Raw genomic sequence first — 24091 nt, forward strand, 5'->3', positions numbered from 1 at the left:
GTTGGCTTTTGCTATCTTTATATGTACACCCAGTGATTTATATTGCTTCATTATAAGTGTGAATTCCTGTTGAACGGATACCATGTCGCTCATCGTATTATTATTAAAAATTTGCTCAGCAGACTATTCTGAGTTAAGCTCACAGCCTATATTCGTCAGTACATTAAAGTTTATATTTGCCGGACTTTGTGAATTTCTTGCTTTGTCCGCTGGTATCACTATGTCGTCAGGATGCATCCGCCCAGGGATGTGCTGCTGCGCCGTTTGGTTAATATGAATGTAAACTAAGTTGAAGCCTAATTCGCTGATTCTCAGTCGCCTTTCAATGCCCAAACATAATGCGGGAATAACCAGCAATGAAGATGGGGGCAGTCCTGCCGCAGCCATTGAAAACAATTTCACCGGTTCATTGCATTTCCTGCCAAGAAATACAATTTCTATTCGGTTGTCTCAACATATCTCCCTCAGCAGTTCCACAAAAGCCTCGTCAATGACTTCGTGGTTGCGAATATCGCATAGTAATTCCCGCCGTACATATTGCCAAGCTCCCTCACTAAACACAAATATTTACCATCAATGTCTGTGCTGAGCTATTCAAATATCTGTTCACTGCGTTAAAAAAAGCCATTAAAATCTAAATGACTGTCTTGTCTGTACGCAGTCTGCAGTTCCCGCAAAAGACCATTTTCATCAGCGACTCGGACACACCTACCTACACCTACACCAGTGTAACAGTAAATGACTCGTATGAGCTCGTATTATCCTTACCACCTTCGCCTTTATAGATAATGTTTACCCTTCTATCACGTTTCCAATCAAGATATTTTGTTTTAATACTTTTGTCTAAGAAATTACTCAGCTATGCCTTTCTCTTTGGGCATATACGTTGGAATACATTACGAAACAGCACTTATAAAGCATCCTTTTTTATATATGAAGACATGTGGAGCGCTTGGGAGCTGGGATATTTTCAGTGAAAATAACAAAAATGTTGCTTGGAACCGGCAACTCTGAATCCACTGAAGGATATTTCCCCATTGTCCGTGTAAGGAATGTGTCAAGAATGCATTCATGAAAGAATCAACCTACGCGCACTTGAGGTCTTGGTCTTCGACGCCTTGCTCCTTGGTGCTGCTTCATCAAAGACATTATCTACTGTGTTTTGAACTATGAGCGGCAACGTGGCAAAATTTTAAGCGTTGGGATGGACGCGTCCCAATAAATTTTTTGTTACTGCGTATATTTCAGCATCGTTGTGAGTCAGTTTTGCACGAGGACATACCTCACTACAGTTTGCCGAGTGAGGAAGTTCATCTGATTGGCGAATAAGTGATGAGACAAAGACTTGGTGCTCGTATCATTGTCATAGTTGTTTAGTGAAGCCTTTTCAACCTTCAAAAAGAATGCTATGGGAAATATTCAAGCAGCAGTAGCAGACTCATGGTAGAAATAATATTTCGGAGAATCTTTACTAACCATGGTGTACATCTGGGCATGCCTGACACAATCTAATACCAGTTGTACAAACCTTAGGTTCATGACTAAAACGTCATAAATGGAATTTGCGTTCCACGTTCCTCGAAGGAGACTTCACATGTTTTCACTTCATTTATCTTATTCACGCATGAGGTGTAGAAAATATATTTAGCTTAACCTTCATCATCTCACTCAGCAACAACCGTCACTTCAGCGAACTACAGATGCCATGTTGGATGCGTCAAGATTCAAGGAACAAATTTTCTGCTCGCTTCCTGCTGCTGATTTCTCAGTCTGTCGACACGTAGTCATTTCAAAACACTTTGACGGCGCTACAAAGGTCATGGAACATAAACTTTGCGAGAGCCTAAGTCGGCTGCAACGCTAAACATTCACAGACATTATAGCCATTGCCTCTTGGCCTTTCTGTGTAATTTCACGGCAATGCTAGAGCTTAACTGAATGGGCAAAATCTTAACAAACTGATTTTTCAACATATCGACTGGATGTCGACAAGTTTCAACTAAGTGGCGCGCATATGATAGTCCATTTTAAAAGCATGTGCATTTACGACGCTTAGTCGGAAAACTTATGCTGCGTAAAAGCATGGGTGGTGAAGACACATGACTGGAGCAAATAGCATTGCACAGTCGCGGCAGAGTGCGCATTGACTCGAAGATGCGCGAAACCTAAACCATGAAGTGATTTATTAGAGCGCACGTTGGAGAGGTAGTGGCAGAGCGAGTTCAATTTGGTCTGTTTTCCTGCAGGATATAGAGAGAGATAAAGCATATATTCGTGTGCACAGCTTGAGAGTGGGTGCGTTTGTACTTCCGTTTATGGGTGCGCGCGTGTTTGTGCACGCCTGTGTTTGCGTGTGCGTACGTGCGTACAATATGTGCATGTGTGAATGCGTGGGTGCGTGGCAATGCGTATGTGCGCGAACATGTTGGCGTGTTTGTGAGGAAAATATTTTCTTGCTTAAACGTGCTGGCGAAGAAAATGGGATATGAATTTTATTTAAACTCGTGTTTACATCCACGAGACAAAATGGAATGAAATTGCATTTATAGCATTAACTGTTTCTGAAACCGAAGCCGACTCAAAAATGATCGCCTTTGACGTCAATACCAGCCCCATATTTGGTCACGATGACACCATCACCGTCGGCGCGGCCCTATGAGACGCTGTTAAGCAGTTCCGCTTCGCCGTCTTCCTTGCCGCTAGGACAGCTCAATGTCCTAAAGCCATGGAAGCGCTAAATCTTTGCCACCATTCTGTTGTGAATCGCTTCCGCGATGATGCGTGCTTTTGGCGGCACACGTTTGCCACCACGTTGATATTAAAATTTTAAACTACTTGCTTTCCAAGAAGAACGTCAATAAAAATCGAATGTGGGCTTCAATTAAGGATCATGCTCATGTAGGCTTAACATTGTTGACATCACAAAAACCGCGACAAAGTAGGTTTACCGACAATTTTTTACCGTTAGTTATGTTTTCAGAGAGCATATAATTGGCAAAGATTTCTTCGCATAGCTCTTACAGGAGCATGTTGAATAAACGTTTATTCGCTCCGCCAGATAATCTCGAGGACGGATTGCAAAATTCTCGTTGAAACGTTGGTTCATGAAATGCCATTAATCGAAAAGTGTTCAGCTTTTCAGCTTTCGATATGTCGGTGATGTTGTGTCGTTTTGGGGACCCCTTCTTCCAGGGGCACCATGTTTCAGCTGATGCTTAAAGCCACAGCACGACAATTCCTTTTCTTTCTCTCCTTGTTTCTGTTTATTTAACCCCTAACCACTGTTCCGAACTTAACGCGAGGCTCAAGACCCACCTGAATGTTCTTCAAATATCCAGAACATTGCCACTGATTCCGCAGGAAAAGAGCGTTGTGCTATCGGATTGCCCTCGTGACGCGAATATTGGCGTACAATCTCAATCATGCGCGAGTGCCAGGGAGTGCGCTTCAACGTGGCAGCATTCGAATGTGATGCACCGGTGCCTCGTTCTGTAGATCAGATTCCGACTACGGACGTGCCACACATGTCCTCGTCTAGCTTGGAGAAATAGAAGCTGAGTGTAAAAAGTCCTTTAGATGAAGTTACTATCTTAGAATCATTTGTCTGGGTCACGTGTATATACAGCCATCGTTGTCCTTTTAGTGTTATTTCTTGCGCTGCTAAAACCTAATATTGAATTGGATACGTGATTGACTCTTTTGGGACTGCCTTGTTTTTCGCATCACTATATTAAGACAGTAGACACGTGGCACATACCCATTGTTGAAGAAAAGTCCCCTACGAAGACTCGTACTAAAAGAGGAACACGTACGACGGACGAGGCGCTACATGTTCCCCTTGCAGTCCGCGTCTGCAAAAGTTTGCAAAACCAACTCGCCCTCATCAAGCTTCTACATGTGCATTGAGTGATTACTGTGAAATGGAGTACGAATTTCGCGAGCGTGTGTGTTTACGCTTTTATCGAAGTAATTTATTATTCACAGGTGACCTTTTACCCCAAATAATAGCATTGGATGTCGTAGAAAACAACGCGATAAAAGGAAGTGCTCGTTTTCGATTAATAACAGGTCATACATTTGGCACCCATTCTTACCTGCTTACTGGAAGTAACCCTCCCTCACGTCTAAGGGGTGGCAACAGCCGTGCACATCTCCATGTCTTCGTCCAATACAGGCAAATGGAAACTGAGCGTAAAAAGTACTTTAGATGAAGTTAATATCTTAGAATCATTTGTCTGGTTCATGCGTAACGCAGCCTCGCCTTTGAGGCTTCACCTGTACTGACATAAGTTTTAACAACGCGCGTCTCTCAGTTCTTGCAATACTTCAAGAGCCCTATGGAGGCAGCACTGCCTTATGCATCCTTTAATATATAACTTCTTCATAGCGAAACATTAGGGCCTTATCTATCTTGCGTTAGTTTCATTATTTTGATGCTTCTATATTTTGCGCTCTTTACAGCGACCCGCTTTTAGGCCTCATTAAAGCGGCAACATATCTACATCGGCAACTAAAGTTGATTACTTCATATATTTTACTTACACAGATCCTCATCATATGTGATGGCGCTCTTTGGCCACAGCTGGTCTTTGCGCCACTACAAGCAACATTTCACATTTATTTACGAGGCTATCTTGGTGGGAATTTTTGAGTACAATATCTCAAAAAATAAAGTTTTACTGCCTCAGTACCAGTTGCCATGATTGTCGCGCGATGTTATAGTTTCAAACATAACGAATATCAATTTATATAATGCTAAGAAAGTGAAACAACAGCGTTGTACGCCTGTCTTCGGCACATGTAAACAGTGGCGCAAGCGGCTGCACGAAATGCCTGACACGTTACTACTCACACACACGCACACACGCACGCACGCACGCATTCCGTGGCCATCTTTGGGGCTGGTGCGTTTCGCCGATGACGCTTGGTGCGGTAAGAGCCAAAGCCAGTAGCAGAGGCCTCAGGGAATGTCCACCCGTTACGCTTACTATGTTACTTTATCCGCATACTCAGACCACTCTAGGGGAGTTCGTGCACATTTTTGTCGACCTCTGTTAGTATTTTGGGAGATTATTGGTAGATGCCTTAACCATAGCATGCTACCTAAACGTTCAGCTCAAAAATTCATTTTTTTCCCTGAGGCCTTCTGAAAGCTTCTGCCTTCTTGCCGTTCGTCAGCCGCCGGAATTCAGTATCAATTGTGGCCAATTTTGTCAACTACGATCCCACAATAGTCCGCAACGTAGGAACGGCCACGGGATTGAAGTCGCTTAAGTGAAATTTGCCGTGGACACGACAGCCGCGTTTTCGCTCTTCGAAAGAAACCATTCCAATAATGCTCGCCATTCTCAAGTATATAAACTCGCAGTCTCAAAAAAATTTTTTATATGTTGGCGCACAGTCGCCATTCCTCGTGGTTACATGCGAGTGTACTACCCTGAATATATTTTCCCTTTAAAATGTGACCTGGCTCGCATACCTATTCTGTTACAGTGACGCCAACCGCTGTCGTGAGGCCGCCGCCTTAGTCTCATCTTCGTCATCACCAGAGAATTCCAAACGGCTTTCCTCAACACCGCCACCATGGGGATTTGATTCCATGTATCTGCAGCATTCTGAATTTGGGAGATGGGAGCGCTAACCACTGCGCTACCTCCACTCCCCACCATTTTCATTTATCCGGTTTCTCACTTTTTGCTTTCGCCGCAGGCACAGGCAGAACGAACGCAAAAACGATAAAAGTAAGGAATGCTTCAGGTGCTAGCTTCCATTAGACATTAACTTTGGGAGGCTGCTCGCATCAGAGCGTGTGTGGGCTAGCGGCTGTGTGCAGATCGTGACATTAGCTTTATTGTAAATTTACTTTCACTGACTCTTTTCGGTTAAAGTTAAAACGGCGGACAACAATTAGACATATCGCTGTAGTTATTTCTGGCTTTCATTTTTTTCTAGGCTTAAACTATAAAACCTCAGTGCTAACTTTAAAACAGCAGGAGATTCATCGTCAGACTTGGACATTCATCTACGCAAATTTTAATGTTTTAGGAAATGGCATAAATACACTATATTTCGAGCTCGTGTTGCCGCCAATACGGCCCGGCAACTCGTATCGACCAAAGGGCATCGCACAGCCAATGCACGCGGCAGGATACTGAATGATAAAAGTAGGAAATGTGACTGTTTTTTAGTTCCTTTATATAAAGAAAACAAGGGATCCGCCAACAAGACACGTCTTTTCGATAACAGCGATATACAATGGCGCCCTGATACACTTCTTAAAGGGATTTCATTTTATTTTTGATCGCGGATCCGCAATCTCAAGAAGTTTGGCACTTATAACGTGGCCGCGTATAGACTGGAGCCGCGCTCAACCTCTACTAATATGGCCGCCTGCGGCTTGACGCGCTCCCGTAAGACTAGGCGGGGACTGAAACTCCAGAATTTTAAGTATCTAACATCCATGCATAGAAACGAGAATATGGTTTCCAATAGATTAGGTTGGCTTTGATATGTTTGGCACGAGGCTCAAGACGGCACCCCGTCTTCCGACGCGTTACTATGTTGCGCTCGGGTACATTAAACGGTATACAATAGCGTGGTGTTACCAGTACACACTTAAGCGGCAGAAACCTCGAGGCTTACGAAACGGGTTCGACTTAAATTGAGGACGACGCAAAGAGCTATGGAAGGAAGAATGATGGGTGTAACGTTAAGGGATAAGAAAATAGCAGATTTGTTGAGGGAAGAAACGCGAGTTAATGACTTCTTTGTTGAAATCAAGAAAAACAAATGGGCATGGGCAGGACATGTAAAAAGGAGGGAAGATAACCGATGGTCATTAAGGGTTACGGACTGGATTCCAAGGGAAGCGAAGCGTAGCAGGGGGCGGCAGAAAGTCAGGTGGGCGGATGAGATTAAGAAGTTTGCAGGGACGACATGGCCACAATTAGTACATGACCGGGGTAGTTGGACAAGTATGGGAGAGGCCTTTGTTGGAATGCATCATGTAACCGCGCGAACAACAAGGCACAAAGAAGGCAACATACAAGGCAGGCGCGGTAAAAGAGCGAGGGACAAAGGTCCCTTCCGGTCCTTTCCTTTCGTCGGTCCTTTTCTTTCGAAGGTCCCTTCCGGTCCTTTCCGGTCCTTTCCGCGCCTGTCTTGTGTGTTTCCTTCTTTGTCCCTTGTTGTTTGCGCGGTTACATGATGCTTTCCAATATCGACCACCAAATAGCCCGCCTATCCCTGTGAAAAAAGAGGCCTTTGCCTTGCAGTGGCCGTAACCAGGCTGATGATGATGATGATGATGATGATGATGACGATGACATTAAACTCTGTCGCGAAGGGATGCCTACCCTAACATACTGCAGAGGTGCTTGCGTTGAGTGCATGTATGACGAGAAACGCTCTTCTAAACTGTCTGTTCTCTAACTTGTTCAGTAAATGTATACCTTTAGTATTCTCGCACTAACAAAAGACACGAGTATGGCAACCGTAACCGCAAGAGTCACGGTATGGTCATAACTTGTCGCGACAGCGCAATTGTAATCCACAGAGCCTGCCATTAAGGAGTACGCCGCGAGTTATAACAGACGAATGAGTAATTTTTAAAGATTCTTATTCAGTAAAGATTTATTATCATGGACGGCGGCTGCTTACGTCAGCGCAAAGGTCGGATGCCACGCAGCGACTTCAATCATTTGCTCGCTACATCGAACATCTGCTCTGAAATTCAACCAGTTTCACATTACATTCTCTTGGCCCTTAACTGCTAATTTACCTGCCATTCGGACTCTATAGATACTCTTTTAGTCCCTCGTTCTCTTACGGATCTGCGTAGACGAGCTTCCACCGACACTTGGTTCTCCTTTTTCTTAAGGCATTTATTCAATCAAAGCGAAATTGCAGCACAAAATAGCGTCTCTACATCTCCATAATCAGGCTGTCCCTCACCAGGACTCTACGATTGGAAAACAATGTTGCTCTGGTGCATATGGTTGAGCGTCGCATATACAATTTCTTAGGAATGCCAACATCGCGGCATGCAATTTCTGCGGGTGATGAAACTATACCACCTTCTATGCCCCCTTCCCCACTCAAAGCTCTGCTCCGTAAGGAACTATTTGCCCCTGTGACGGAATTCCCCTCTCGGAGTAAAGTATCGTGAGAAGTTTTCCTAAGCACTATGCTTTGCAAAGACCACAAAATACCAACTGTGCGTCTTGAAGGCGGCTTCACTGTGCGTACGAAGGCTTCGGAAAGTTAGCGGTCATTCCTCTACCGAGTGTGTTCACCCTCGCTATAACCTAATTTACTTCTTTCGCAAGCTGGTCATGATGGAAGGTAGGGAAAGGGGGTCAACGGGGGGCTTAGGCAAGCACACACATACACACCTATATATATATATACATATATATATATATATATATATATATATATATATATATATATATATATATATATATATATATATATATATATATATATATATATATATATATATATATATATACATATATATAGTTGAAGAAACGGGGCACACTTACGAAAATTGCATTTCTAATGGTTTAACGTTTCGACCGTGGCACGGCCTTCGTCAGAATAAACACAGATACAAGTACGCACCCGCTTTTATTGGCATACGCACGTGGGCATAATCAGCAGTACATGCACGTGTACACTTGCAAATAACAGGAAAAGTGCAGCAGAATATATAACTCAAGCACGATAAGTGATATGTATGAAATATCATTATGATATCACGATGATTATACATGGAGTTACAGAATGACATAAAGTGTGACATGGCAAAACTAGCAACAAATTGATTTGGTGTGATTTGTCAATGCTGTACAAGAACAAACACATCAAGATATGGCAGAAAGACACGACATCTTTCCTACGCTTTCGTTGATACCAGATGAAACAGTGTTAAATACGGTGTGAAACAGTGAATATTTCTTCTAGTACGTTATCAAGGGAAGAATATAGTGTTCTATCACGAGGTTTGAACTTTTGTCCCGCAACTGGCGGATACAATGAATTCCAGCTGATTAATGATTTGCACAATTTTGAAAGAAACATGAGGTTACGCGAGTACTTCCACGATCGGGGCACCTCTAACAAGACACCTCTTTTTTCTACTAAGCACTGGACACCTCCCTCTCAAAGGGATAAATGTCTGGATCTATATATCAGAGCTGTGCAGCGGGATGTACTTGAAGCATACAATATGCAATTACCAGTCCGTCGGAACCTTAGCCCTAAAGAAAGGGATGCAATCGAAACATTGGCTAACCGTGACGACATCATCATTAAACCTGCTGATAAAGGTGGTGCAGTCGTCATTATGGACAAAGCCAGTTACCTAAGTAAGGCTCACAGACAACTTAATGATCAATCATTCTACAGGCACCTGAGTTAAGACCCTACGGAACAGTTCAAAAGCACGGTAAAGGAAACTTTAGACAATCTCGCGAAAGAAAACAAGATTGAAAAATCTGTGGTTAAGTCATTAGTCCCCCTAAGCCCGGTATCTGGTAGATTTTATCTCCTTCCTAAAATAAATAAGGAAAACAACCCAGGGCGACCGATAGTTTCAGGAATAGGCACAGTCACAGAAAATTTGTCCGGCTATGTAGATAACCTCATCAGTTCAATTCCTCCTAAATTTCCTTCTTATATCAAAGATACTAACCACTTCCTGTCCGATATCGCTGACGCGTGTCACAAGCAATGCCCTTCTAGTCACACAAGACGTGGCATCGCTGTACACGAACATTCCCCATACAGATGGGATTCAGTCTGTACTCGAGGCATATAACCACTCTGTAGATGACAAACCGATCGACGATTCTACCCTTGACAAAATTCTAACGCTAATTCTTGAACTTAACAACTTTGAATTCAACGGCGAACATTATGTTCAAACTAGTGGTACCTCCATGGGTACAAAAATAGGTCCCAATTATGCTAATATATTTATGGGCATGCTAGAAAAGAACATCCTCGCTACTCATGACCTCAAACCATTCTATTACACACGCTTCATCGATGACATTTTCCTAATTTGGCACCATGGTGAAGCTGCATTGCTTTCATTCATTACTGATTTTAACAACGCCGCACCGTCAATTTCCTTTTCCCATTCATCGGTTATCTTCCCTCCTCTTCACATGTCCTGCCCATGCCCATTTCTTTTTCTTGATTTCAACTAAGATGTCATTAGCTCGCGTTGGTTCCCTCACCCAATCTGCTCTTTTCTTATCCCTTAACGTTACACCTATCATTGTTCATGGCATAGCTCGGTGCGTCGTCCTCAATTTAAGTAGAACCCTTTTCGTAAGCCTCCAGGTTTCTGCCGCGTAGGTTAGTACTGGTAAGACCAAGCTATTGTATACCGTTTAATGTACCCGAGCGCAACATAGTAACGCGTCGGAAGACGGGCGTGCCGTCTTGACCCTCGTGCAAAACATATCAAAGTCAACATAATATATTGGAAACCGTGTTCTCGTTTCTATGCACGGAGGTTAGACACTTAGAATTCAGGAGTTTCAGTCCCCGCCTATTCTTACGGGAGCGTGTCAAGCCGCAAGCGGCCATATTTGTAGAGGTTGAGCGCGGCTCCAGCATAAACGCGGCCACGTTATAAGTGCCACGCTTCTTGAGATTGCGTTTCCACGATCACAAATAAAATTAAATCCCTTTAAGAAGTGTATCAGTGCGCCGTTGTATGTCGCGGTTATCGCAAACATGTGTCTTGTTGGCGGATCCCTTCTGTTCTGTATATAAAGAAACTGAAAAACAGTCACATTTCCCCTTTACTCATTCAGTATCCTGCCGCGTGCATTGGCTGTGCGATGGCCTTTGGTCAATACGAGTTGCTGGACCGTATTGCCGGCGACAAGAGCTCGAAATATAGTGTATTTGCGCCATTTCCTAAAAAAATTAAATTTCCGTATATGATGATGATGAATCGTAAGTCTAATGCTGAATCTGTTGATGTTTTATAGCACTGAGCCTTTATAGTTTAAGCCTAGGAAAGAAGAAATAACTACAACGGCATGTCTAATTTTCGTCCGCCGTTTGAAATTTAACCGAAAAGAGTCAGTGAAAGTAAACTTACAATAAAGCCAATGTCACGATCTGCACGCAGACGCTAGCCCACACACGCTCTGATGTGAGCAGCCTGCCAAAGTTAATATCTTATGTCAGCTAGCACCTGAAGCAATCTTTACTTTTATAGTTTTTGCGTTCGTTCTGCCAGTGCCTGCGGCGAAAACAAAAAATGAGAAGCCGGATAAATGGAAAATGGCGGGGAATGGCGGTAGCACAGTGGTCAGCGCTCCCATCTCCCAAATGCAGAATGCTGCAGATACATGGACTCAAGTACCAATGGTTGCGGTTGTGAGGAAAGCCGCCTGAATTCTCTGGTGATGACGAAGGTGAGACTAAGGCGGCGGCCTGACGACAGCGGTTGGCGTCAGTGTAACAGAATAGGTATGCATGCCAGGTCACATTTTAAGCGAAAAATATATTCAGGCTAGTACACTCGCATGTCACCACGACGACCGGCGACAGTGCGTCAACATATAAAGAAATTTTTTGAGACCGCGAATTTATATACTTTAGAATGGCGAGCATAATTGGAATAGTTTCTTTCGAAGAGTGAAAACGCGGCTGTCGTGTCCACGGTAAAGTTCACTTAAGTGACTTCAATCCCGTGGCCGCTGCATCATTGCGGACTAATGTGGGATCGCAGTTGACGAAATTGGCCCCAATAGATAATGAATTCCAGCGGCTGATGAACGGCAAGAAGGCCAAAGCTTTCAGAAGGCCTCAGGGAAATAAAATGAATTTTTGAGCTGAACGTTTAGCTGGCATGGTATGGTTAAGACATCTATCAATAACCTCCCAAAATACTAACAGAGGTCGACAAAAATGTGCACTAACTCCCTTAGAGTGGTCTGAGTATGCGGATAAAGTAACATAGTAAGCGTAACGGGCGGACATTCCCTCAGGCCTCTGCTACTGGCTTTGGCTCTTACCGCACCAAGGGGCATAGGCGAAACGCACCAGCCTCAAAGATGGCCACGGCATGCGTGTGTGCGTGTGTGTGAGTAGTAACGCGTCATGCATTTCATGCAGCCGCTTGCGCCACTGTTTACATGTACCGAAGACAGGCGCACAACGCTGTTGTATCACTTTGTTAGCTTTATTTAAATTGATATTGTTTATGTTTCATACTATAACATATCGCGACAATCAAGCCTACTGGTACTGAGGCAGTAACCCTCTATTTTTTGTGATATTGTACTAAAAAATTCCCACCAAGATAGCCTTGTAAATAAATGTGCCATGTTGCTTCAATATCAGTCAGCCTTGCACGACAGCCAAGTAAACGAAAATAGCAGACCAGAATTCGTTTTGTGACTTTTAATGGCGCAAAGGCCAGCTATGGCCAAAGAACGCCATGACATATGATGAGGATCTGTGTAAGTAAAATATATGAAGTAATCAACTTAAGTTGCCGATGTAGATCTGTTGCGGCTTTAAGGAGGCCTAAAAGCGGCACGCTGTAAACTGTGCAAAATATAAAAGCATCAAAATAATGAAAATAACGCAAGATAGCAAAGGCCCTAATGTTTCGCTATGAAGAAGTTATGTATTAAAGGATGCACAAGGCAGGGCTGCCTCCATAGGGCTCTTGATGTAATGCAAGAACAGAGAGGCGCGTGCTGTAAAAACTTATGTCAGTACAGGTGAAGCCTCAAAGGCGAGGCTACGCTACACATGACCCAGACAAATGATTCTAAGATATTAACTTCATCTAAAGTACTTTTTACGCTCAGTTTCCATTTGCCTGTATTGGACGAAGACATGGAGATGTGCACGGCTGTTGCCACCCCTTAGACGTGAGGGAGGGTTACTTCCAGTAAGCAGGTAAGAATGGGTGCCGAATGTATGACCTGTTATTAATCGAAAACGAGCACTTCCTTTTATCGCGTTGTTTTCTACGACATCCAATGCTATTATTTGTGGTAAAAGGTCACCTGTGAATAATAAATTATTGCGGTAAAAGCGTAAACGCATACGCTAGCGAAATTCCTACTGCATTTCACAGTAATCACTCAATGCATATGTAGAAGCCAGATCTGGGCGAGCTGGTTTTCCATACATGATGAAGAGAACGCTACGAAGAAGCGGACTGCAAGAGGAACATGTAGCGCCTCGTCCGTCGTACAAGTTCCTCTTGTAGTACGGGTCTTCGTAGCGCTCTTCAACACTGCATATGTAGAACGTGTATACTGTCGTACTATAGTGATGCGAAAAACAAGGCAGTCCCAAAAGAGTCAATCACGAATCCAACTCAATATTAGGTTTACTTGAGCTGCGCAAGAAATAACACTAAAATGAGAACAATGGCTGTATGTACACGGGACCCCGACAAATGATTCTAAGATAGTAACTTCATCTAAAGTACTTTTTACACTCAGCTTCTATTTCGCTGAGCTGGACGAGGACATGTGTAGCACGACCGTAGTCGGAATGTCATCTACGGAAAGAGGCACCGGTGCATCACGTTTTACTGCTGCCACGTTGAAGCGCACTCGCTGGCGCTCGCGCGTGATTGAGAGTGTACGCCAGTGTTCGCGTCATGAGGGCAATCCGATAACACAACGCTCTTTTCCTGCGCAATCAGTGGCAATGTTCTGGATATTTGAAGCACATTCAGGCGGGTCCTGAGCCTCGCGATAAATTCGGAACAGTGGTTAGGTGTTAAATAAACATAAACAAGGAAAGAAAGAAAAGGAACTGTCGTGCTGTTGCTTTAAGCATCAGCTGAAACATGGTGCGCCCGGCAGAAGAGGTCCCCAAAAAGACACAACAGCACCGACATATCGACAGCTGAAAAGCTGAGCACTTTTCGATTACTAGCATTTAATAAACCAACGTTTCTACGAGTATATTGCAATCCGTCCTCGAGATTATCTGGCGGAGCGAATAAACGTTTATTGAACATGCTCCTGTAAGAGCGATGCGAACAAATGTTTGCCAATTATATGCTCTCTGAAAGCATAACTAACGGTAAAAAATTCTCGGTAAACCTACCGTGTCACGCTTTCTTTGATGTCATCAATGTTAAGCTTACATGAGCATGATCATTAATTGCAGTCCGCATTCGATTTTTATTGACGTTCTTTTTGGAAAGCAAGTAGTTTACAATTTTAATATCAACGTGGTAGCAAACGTGTGCCGCCGAAAGCACGCATCATGGCGGAAGCGATTCACAACAGAATGGTGGCAAAGATTTAGCGCTTCCATGGCTTTAGGACATTGAGCTGTCGTAGAGGCAAGGAAGACGGCGAAGCGGAACTGCTAAACAGCGTCTCATAGTGCTGTGCCGACAGTGATGGTGTCATCGTGACCAAATATGGGCCTGGTATAGACGTAAAACGCGGTCATTTCTTGAGTCGGTTTCGGTTTCAGAAACAGATAATGCTATAAATGCCATTTCATTCCATTTTGTCTCGTGGATTTAAACACGAGTTTAAACAAAATTCATATCCAATTTTCTACGCCAGTACGTTTAAGCAAGAAAATATTTTCCTCACAAACACACCACACATGTTAGCGCGCATACGCATCGCCAAGCAGCCACGCATTCATACATGCACATATTTTACGCACGTACGCACACGGAAACACACGCGTGCAAAAACACGCGTGCTCAAACACGCGCGCACGCGCAAATGAAAGTACACAGTGTCAAGATGTGCGCACGAATATATGTTTTATCTCTCTCTCTGCTGCCTCTCTAAATCCTGTGCAGGAAAACTGACTGAATTACACTCGCTCTGCCATTACCTTTCCAACGCGCTCTACAATAAATCACTTTATGGTTTAAGTTTCGCGCATCTTCGAGTCAATGCGCGCTCTGCCGCGACGGTGCAATGCTATTTTCGCCTATCACGTGATTTCACCACCCATCCTTGAAGAAAACACGGCTTTCACGCAGCACAAATTTTCAACTAAGCGTTGTAAATGCACATGCTTTTTAAATGGACTATCACATGCGCACCACTTAGTTGAAGCTTGTTGACATTCAGTCCATATGTTGAAATATAAGTTTGTAAACATTTTGCCCATTCCGTTAAGCTCTAGCATTACGGCGAAATTACACAGAGAGGCCAAAAGGCAATGGCTATAATGTCTGTGGATGTTTACCGCTGCATCCGACTTAGGCTTTCGCAAAGTTTACGTTCCATGACCTTTGTACCGCAGTCAAAGCATATTGAAATGACTACATGTCAACAGGCTGATAAATCAGCAGAAGGAAGTGAGGAGAAAATGCATTCCTTTGATCCTGACGCATCCAACACGGCATCTGTAGTACGCTGAAGGGGCGTTTGTTGCTGAGTGCGATGATGAAGGTTAAGCTAAAGATATTTTCTACACTTCATGCGTGAATAAAATAAACCAAGTGAAAACATGTGAAGTCTGCTTCGTAGAACGTGGAACGCAAATTCTGTTTACGATGTTTTAGTCATGAGCCTTATGTTTTTACATCTGGTATTAGATTGTTTCAGGCATGCCCAGATGTACACCATGGCTAGTAAAGATTCTCCGAAATGTTATTTCTGCCATGAGTCTGCTACTGCTGCTTGAATATTTCTCATAGCATTCTTATTGAAGGTTGAAAAGGCTTAACTAAACAACTATGACAATGATACCAGCACCAAGTCTTTAGCTCATCACTTATTCGCCAAACAGATGAACTTACCCAGTCGGCAAGCTGTAGTGAGGTATGTCCTATGGAAAACTGACCCACAACGATACTGAAGTATACGCAGTAGCAAAATATTTATTGGGACGCCTCCATCCCAACCCTCATAATTTGGCGACGTGGTCGCTAATAGTTCAAAACACAGTAAATAATGTCTTTGATGGAGCAGCACCAAGGAGCAAGGCGTCGAAGACCAAGACCTCAAGTGCGCTTAGGATCATTCTTTCATCAATGCATTCTTGACGCATTCCTTACACGGACAATGGGGAAATATCCTTCAGTGGATTCAGAGTTACCGGTTCCAAGGAGCATTTTTGCAATTTTCACTGAAAATATCCCAGCTCCCAAGCGCTCCACATGTCTTCATATATGAGAAAGGATGCGTCATAAGTGCTGTTTCGTAATGTATGCCAATGTAAAGGCCCAAAGAGAAAGGCATAGCTGAGTAATTCCGTAGACAAAGGTATTAAAACAAAACATCTTGATTGGTAAACGTGGTAGAAGGGTAAATATTATCTATAAAGGCGAAGGTGGTAAGGATAATACGAGCTTGTACGAGACCTTTACTGTAACACTGGCGACATACGGAAGGCCCATACATGTAAAAAAAATTGGAGCTGTCCGTGTCGCTGACGAAAATGGCCTACTGCGGGAACTGCAAAATTGGTACAGACAAGACAGTCATTTCAGTTTTAATGGCTTTTTCTAACGCAGTAAACAGATATTTCAATAGCTCAGCACAGACATTCATGCTAAAGATTTCTAGTTAGTGTGGGAGCTTGCCAATACGTACGCCGGGAATTACTAGGCGCGATATTCGCAACCACGAAGTCATTGACGAGGCTATTGTGGAACTGCGGAGGGAGATATGTTGAGACAACTGAATACATATTGTATTTCTTCGCAGGAAATGCAATGAACTGGTGGAAATGTATTCAATGGCTGGGGCAGGACTGTCTCCATCGTCATTGCTGGTTGTTCGCGCATTATGTTTGGGCATTGAAAGACGACTGAAAATCAGCGAATTAGGATTCAGCTCAGCTTACATTCATACAAAACCAAACGGCGCAGCAGCACATCCCTGGGCGGATGCATGCTGACGACATAGTGATACTAGCGGACAAAGCACGAAATCACAAAGTCCGGCAAATATAAGCTTTAATGCACTGACAAATCTATGCTATGACCTTACCCCAGAAAAGTCTGCTGAGCAAATTTTTAGAAATTATACGGTAAGCGACATGGTATTCGTTCAACAGGAATTCACACTTATCGTCAACAGTATAAATTACTGGGTGCACATATAATCATAGGAAAAGCCAACTCGAGCAGCCACCCATATAGAAGGCTGCAGAGGCCGAAGTTCTTGTCCAAGACCCAGCAAAGTTTCACCGTTCCATGACCGTGTCCCGCCTGTACCTGCTATCTCAAGTGAGGTCCCGGCCTGGTAGTTAAAAATATGATTGTGTGCCTGGCCTACCCCAAGGAATTACCAATAAAACAAGGTGAAAAAAGCCTTTTTTGTGAGGTAGCAACCGTTTGGCTAATAATTTCCAGCAATATATTTTAAATAAATGTGCTGTATCCGCTTTTTGTCGTAAACGCCAAGCAATCTGCACACCTTTCTCATAAAGTGGCAGTTTCGACGACACTTCATGTAATTAGAGCCATAGCAAGGTCATGCGATGGACTCAATCCCTAAGGAAGTTGCACATTCTAACAATATGCGTAGACGACAAGGCGCCACCAACAGGCTAATCAACTGCACTGGCGCAGAAGGAACTGCGCGCTACAAGATAGAAGGCACATCCTAACGCTTGCCCGATGCGGAGCTTTCTGAATGGGTTTACCGGTGCCGCTCTTCGGTCGTGCACAAAATGACTCAAACGGGTTCAAAATCTTCTTGGTCATGGAAAAGTGATAAAACTCCAGGTGTTCATGAACCCTACAATTATATATACGTTTACGTGGTTTCCGCTCAGACCAGTGTGTGCACGACCGTTTACCACCACCACACAGATGCCCAGCTGGACTCTACTCTATAAACTCTACGCATGCAGCCCCAATGCCTGCTGTCGATGCCACAATGCCTAAGCGCTCCGGCAGCGGCAATTGAACGGAGACTTAGGGAATCCATCTTGATGCATAGCGTGGAAGAAAACGAAGTGGAACACCCGCTAGCTCGGCCTCACATTGTGCCTGAGTACGACATTACGTGATTTGCTTCGACGCTGTTGTAGCTAATCCCCTCCGCCTCTCAATACACTGCTTGCCACCCTACACGCACGAGTCGCTCAAACGCGTCCATATTTTACATCATGGCCGTGTCTGTACTAACGCTCCTCTAGTGTTTTATGGCTATCGCAACAATGGAAACCTTGTAAAATGTACTTGCAGCAAGAAAAGCCTTTAAATTACACTAGGCGTCAAAGCACCCGGAAGTTCTAACGCGAGTATCATACCTCCGGCGGAGAGAAAATCTAAGCGGGATTTTGGCTGGTGCAGCACGGAATGAAACGAAAGCAAACCGGTGGAGATTTAAAAAAACAGTAAGAAAGAATTCAGGAGGGCCAGTGTCTGTGATTTCCAAAAAGCAGTGATTTGCAATTGGAAGCATGAGCTGGCTGCCTGAGGTGAAATACACCCCAGAGAAAATATACGCTACAGGATCAGGCATGCGTTTGTTGCAACAAAAGCCTGAGGACGGCTCAGTACATTGTAATGGAATGCTAAGATATTGTCACGTGGCAGTGACGGTTAAGAAGGCAACAAAACTGTGAATAACGAAATGAGCGTTTTATTGGGCGAACTTATGCCCTCAAAAACAAGCTACACTCAAAGATCAACGGTACCGGCGAACGCGATCGGCGGTCGTCAAAATCTGATGAGCGGGTCAAGCACGTCGGCTTTTATGCATCAGTCGCCGAATGCTCCAGAGCCTTCGCTGGAACCCGCGTGTCTTCCACAAAGATCTACATTATTCGCGCCGCGCACACATGCAATCAGATTACACAAGGATCAGTCACAAACAGCGGATGGAACCATCGATAATCTTCCAGAAACTTTCGATACATGCAGGCAAGTCCTGCGCTGTTCGATAACATTTTTAGGCGTTGAAACGTGTCCCCCGATAAAGACAAGTACACGTGTCAATATTCTCATTTGAGGCTGCCAAGGAACGTGTGCCATTACGAAGCATTATCACTGAAACAAGATGAAATACTTAAGTGGTCAGTTTGACCAGGAATGGGACTGAATATGAGCCATGAAACGAAGCAGGGACAAATCGTCAGCCAGCCTGGTCTAGCTACCCAGGCACGCTATCAATGTATTTCTCTCCTGCGTTCTTGTATACATCTTGTAGGAACTCTCCGTCACATCGTTGTCCTTACCGTGGGTGTCATTACCCTTTGCTCCTAAAATACAGATTGAATCGCCGTGGGGGTTATTGCGGACTGTTCTTTTTAGTAACCGATGCTTCTGCCCGTCTGGGGCGTCACCACTGCCGCTTTGCAAACCTGCTTCTACTTTTGAATAAAGCCGGCGGACTCTTGGTTCTCAGTTTTTAAAAGCGTGTATTCCTTGCCTCCGCGAAACACAGCTCCCAACAACCTCGTTAACCATCGCTATCTACCACGTGCCATTGCGTATGCCTGTAATAAGTCCAGTCGTATCAGTCTCGTTCCTCCTTCTTTTTTCACCAATACTCCAAACGACCTTTGTTTATCTCGACTGCTGACCACTTGATACTTCTGGCTACGTTAAATCTGAGCCCTTGTGGATGTTGCATGTTAAATATTCGTCTCTCTGGTGAACTCCTTCGCATTGCTATACGACTTACTGAGTGGTCTCCAGAATTTCGCTGCACCGTACACATGCCTGTTCTAATTGCGAATATTTAGTCTCCTCTGTTTCTGTCCTTAGACAGCCAGCTCGAGCCTGAAATAGCAAGGCACTTCCCCTCGCGTTATCCTTGAGATTTTTCATCCTAATTGCTTTTTTCTTATTCATATAACTCTCTTTTTTCTTATTCATATAACTCTGTTTGTATCCTTGCAGCTGGTTTGCTGCCTCTGTCTCTCTCACTTTCCTTATGAATACTCCTCGCTACCTACAGTGTCAATAACCCTGTACTTGGCTGCCAACATTCTTGTCCTCTTTCTATTTCAGGGTGCACAAGCTTAGGTACAGATATTTGCGCAATTTAGCCACTGATTTATTTTCATCCATGTTCCTGATTGTTTCTTCAAAGCTAATCTTGGTGTGCACTTCTCTGACTTTAAATGAGGCCGAACACATTTCCCTTTGCTTTATCTTGTTTGTGGTTTTGCCGTCAGTTCCCAAGGCCAACCAGCCCAGGCATATTCGGTTAACTTCGATATTCCGAACACTGATAATATTGACACGTGCACTTGCCTATCTTTATCGGGCGACCGCGTTTCGCCGCCTAACAAATGTTATCGCACAGCGCTGGACGCGCCTGCTTGTATCGGAAGTTTCTAAAATGTTATCGATGCTTCTATCCGCTGTCTGTTGTCGCCGAATAGTGTAGAAATTTGTGGAGGACACGCGGGTCCCAGCGATTAGCCTGGAACATTCGACGACTGCTGTATAAAAGCCGACGCACTTGACCCGCTGATAAGATTTTCGATGATGGCCGAGTGTGTTCGCCGCTATCGTTGTTCTTTCGAATGTAGCCTGCGTTTGAGGGCACAAGTTCGCCCAATAAAACGCTAGTTTCTAGCATCACAGTTTTGCTTTCTTCTTCACCTTCACTTCTACGTGACAATATATCCAGTTTTAGGCAGAGAATGCATTTTCGAACGAGAGCGCTGACTTTATGACTCCTTTCCAGATTCCACGCACCACCGCATATTTAGCATGGCCCCAAAGTCCCCTATGTTTCATTATGGCTGCATTAATTCCCTTTTTATATTCAGGTTATCTTGCTGGGTGCTTGAGTCTTTCCTTTGTTTATATACACGCCGAGGGAGTTATATTGGTTGACTTGGTGTTGAATCAACACACGCTATTTCTTCGTCCGGTTATTAAAGATCATATTACCCGATTTCTCTTACTTAGGGACATCGCAAAACAGCCACTAGCGTAAGCTCCGGTATACGTGCGCGTTTTCTAAGAGACAGCCTTATTTGTGGCCAAAAAGTAAACATGGAAGCTAAATTTTTAAGCATACCCGTTGAAATAAGTTCTACGCACCCAGCTGGACATCTCATGCAACTAATACTACTAGTTACGGCTGAAAAACGGCTACAAATTGCGGGCCATGCTTGAAATATGGGAGTCCATGGAAATATTGAATATTTGGGACGCCTTTTTCGCCAGTAAAGAGCGATTTCCGATGGCACTATTGCCTCGATTGTTTATTCCCGGGAACTTAGCAAATACAGACTCAGCTTGCAGCTGTTGTAGCAGCAGCTCCTGCTATGACAAAATGTCGTTGACATGACAAAATGTCTTTCTAATATCAGGGTTTTCATAAAAGCGTCATGGAAGTTGATGCAAATAATATGCAAGCCTTGATTTTGGCTCCAGCAGCGCGTCAAAGCGATCGCCCAGGACTCTGAACAATAACAGATCATCGCTCACACCGCGAGGGCGAGTTAGAACGTTCGAGGAAGGTCGCGCCTTGTTTATTTTCTCACTTTTATGCTTCTGACTCTGGCAATGTTCCGCCAGATGGTATACTAAGAAATCCAAGGCTTTCAGATAACGTGTTTCGAATGTTCATTTCTTTTCGAAACAAAGATTTGTGGAGACACTGCTAAGAACTGTTTTCGCTTCTGCAGCTGTGTTCTCGGAAAGGCGCGTATATGCGACTCTTCTGGTGGTTGAAACGCAGAAAACATTCCGGCCAGGTTACGCAAATGAAAGACACAAAAGTAACAAATTTTCCAACCGTAGCGGACGTAGTATTCGCACAAAGGAATGCAGTTGAAACATTTGACGGAGTACATGTGCATTATATCAAAGCAGGGGCCCTATGACGTAAAACTAACTCCATATGCTTTTATTTGAGTCTCCTGACGTCAAAGAATGTCGCTAAAACGGGCCCTCAGGAAAGATGAGTTGGCCGAGTGAGGTCGTAGACCTGCGGAAGGTGCTCGAGAGCGCTACACGGCAACGCAAAATGTTTTATTGTATGGAAATAAACCCAAGCTCTCCGGCAGGTGCAAGTAGGCATTGTCTGAGCGATCGGTGGCAGCCATCTTGTACTCCTTTCAAAACGGGGCAGCCTGTGGCTATTTAGACAAAAATTTAGTTTTGTTCGGCATAATGATGCATCCTTAACGCGTACACGTCGCTTTGACGCGGGGAGTTTTCGTGATTTTTTCACGCCGCGTGAGAGGCAGGTGACTTGGGTGCAGTCCCAAAACATTTCACCAATAGCCAAGGGGTATTGGAGAAAAGGCGTTGAATCATAAATAACTCTTCTTCTTTCGTTCGATACAATCATGCATAATAAGTGCTACGCGTTACGTGAGATGGGGAGCGATCGTGGTTTTCGTGACTTCGCGTGACAGGCAGGCCAAGTGGGGGTGGCCCAAAACAGTTTTCGAACAATCGCGGACGATATTCTAGCGAAGTGATACGTGAGCACTCCCGTACATGCCGCCAGCCATTTCATCTCTTTTGAATGTAGCATAATTATTTGGATGAACAGTGATGAAGGATCGTATTGAAGCGGAAACCAAGAAACAGAAGAAACATTTTATTCGTTGCGATTGGACTCATTGCCTGTGTCTAGTCGAGATATCGAGGCTGCCACATGTAAAGGCCGAATTCTTTGTCAAGTGAAGGAATTCACAAATGTGGCATGGCCCACGTCGATCCAGGATGAACAGTTGTAGCCTTTTTTTCGCAGATGAAACGAACTGATGGTGCATCAGGGATGCGTCATGCTGGGCGCGAGAGTAGTCGTGCCTGCAAAGCTGCAAGGGTTCGTTCTGGACGAACTCCATGACGGCCATCCCGGCATCGTGCGCAGCAAAGAACTAGCACGCAGCTACGTGTGGTGGCCAACTCTTGAGGTGGACCTCGAACTTCGTATCAGAAGCTGCACTAGTTGTCAAGAGCAACGTAACGCTCCAATCAACGCACCTCTTCACCCGTGGTCATGGCCGACTTCACTGTGGCAGCGTGTTCACGTAGACTTTGCGGGACCTTTTCAAATCAAATCAAATCAAATCAGTTTATTTTCATCTCAAGGATGAGGGCAATACCATGCTTTTAGTGGTGCTCGACGCACATTCTAAATGGCCAGAAGTTTTCGAGATGAGATCGACAACTACAGAAAGCACGATTCGTTGTTTGACCAAGCTCTTCGCACGCTTTGGTTTCCCTGAAACAATTGATTCCGTTAATGGACCTCAGTGTGTTTCGCAGGAGTTCAAGCACGTCGTGCAGGCAATGGGAGCGCGGCACGTCCTCACGGCTCCCTACCACCACAGCTCCAATGGGTTGGCAGAGCATTTCAGCCAGACCTTAAAGAATGCACTGCGCAAAGATGGCGCAGGAGGAACACTGGAGATAAAGCTGCATAAATTTTTGCTGTCGTATCGCAACACGCCACATGCGATGACTCGTGAATCCCCAGCGGCATCGCTCCTAGGACGACGCTTACGCAGTCGGCTATATACCGTAAAGCCTTCCGTGGGGGAAAGAGTAGCAGACAGACAGTGCACTCAGGCACTTAGTCGTCCGTGTCGCAAACGTCACTTCTTGGTAGGCGCCAGCGTGTTAGCACGTAATTATTCTGGAAAACCAAAGTGGGCTCCCACTGTGACTGTTGCTCAAACAGAACCTATCTCTTTTCAAGTACGTGCAACCACCCCGAAGGGCACCTTCAGCTGGCGTCGTCACCAGGATCAGCTGCTACAGAGGCCTGCAGAGGACGTTGCCCCTAGGCATGGAACAGCTGGCGAAGTTACGACCAGCGAGTTCCTGGTTTATACTCAGACTGCCGGCGCACCAGTTCCTTCAAGTCCAGAACCACCCATGGCAACTCCGGTTGCGCAACAGGCAACACCAGCACCCACCGAGGCAAGACGCTACCCCATGCGAAATCGTCGCCCACCAGATAGATTCTAAGCTGGACTCTGAATGACTGTGTGCTCCATTAAAAGGAGAGGTGGTGTTGTGTCGGCTGGCGCTCATCTTGATAATAGCTCTCTGCGAAGTGCGCATGCGCCAATAAGTGTTAAAAGCAGAGTGCCCCTTACTAGGGGCCCTTTTTCTTGCCGAGCCTCAACCCACAAGCATGGGTTAATAAACGTCGTTCACCCG

Source organism: Dermacentor andersoni, chromosome 8, assembly GCF_023375885.2.
Source record: "Dermacentor andersoni chromosome 8, qqDerAnde1_hic_scaffold, whole genome shotgun sequence".
Taxonomy (NCBI): domain Eukaryota; kingdom Metazoa; phylum Arthropoda; class Arachnida; order Ixodida; family Ixodidae; genus Dermacentor; species Dermacentor andersoni.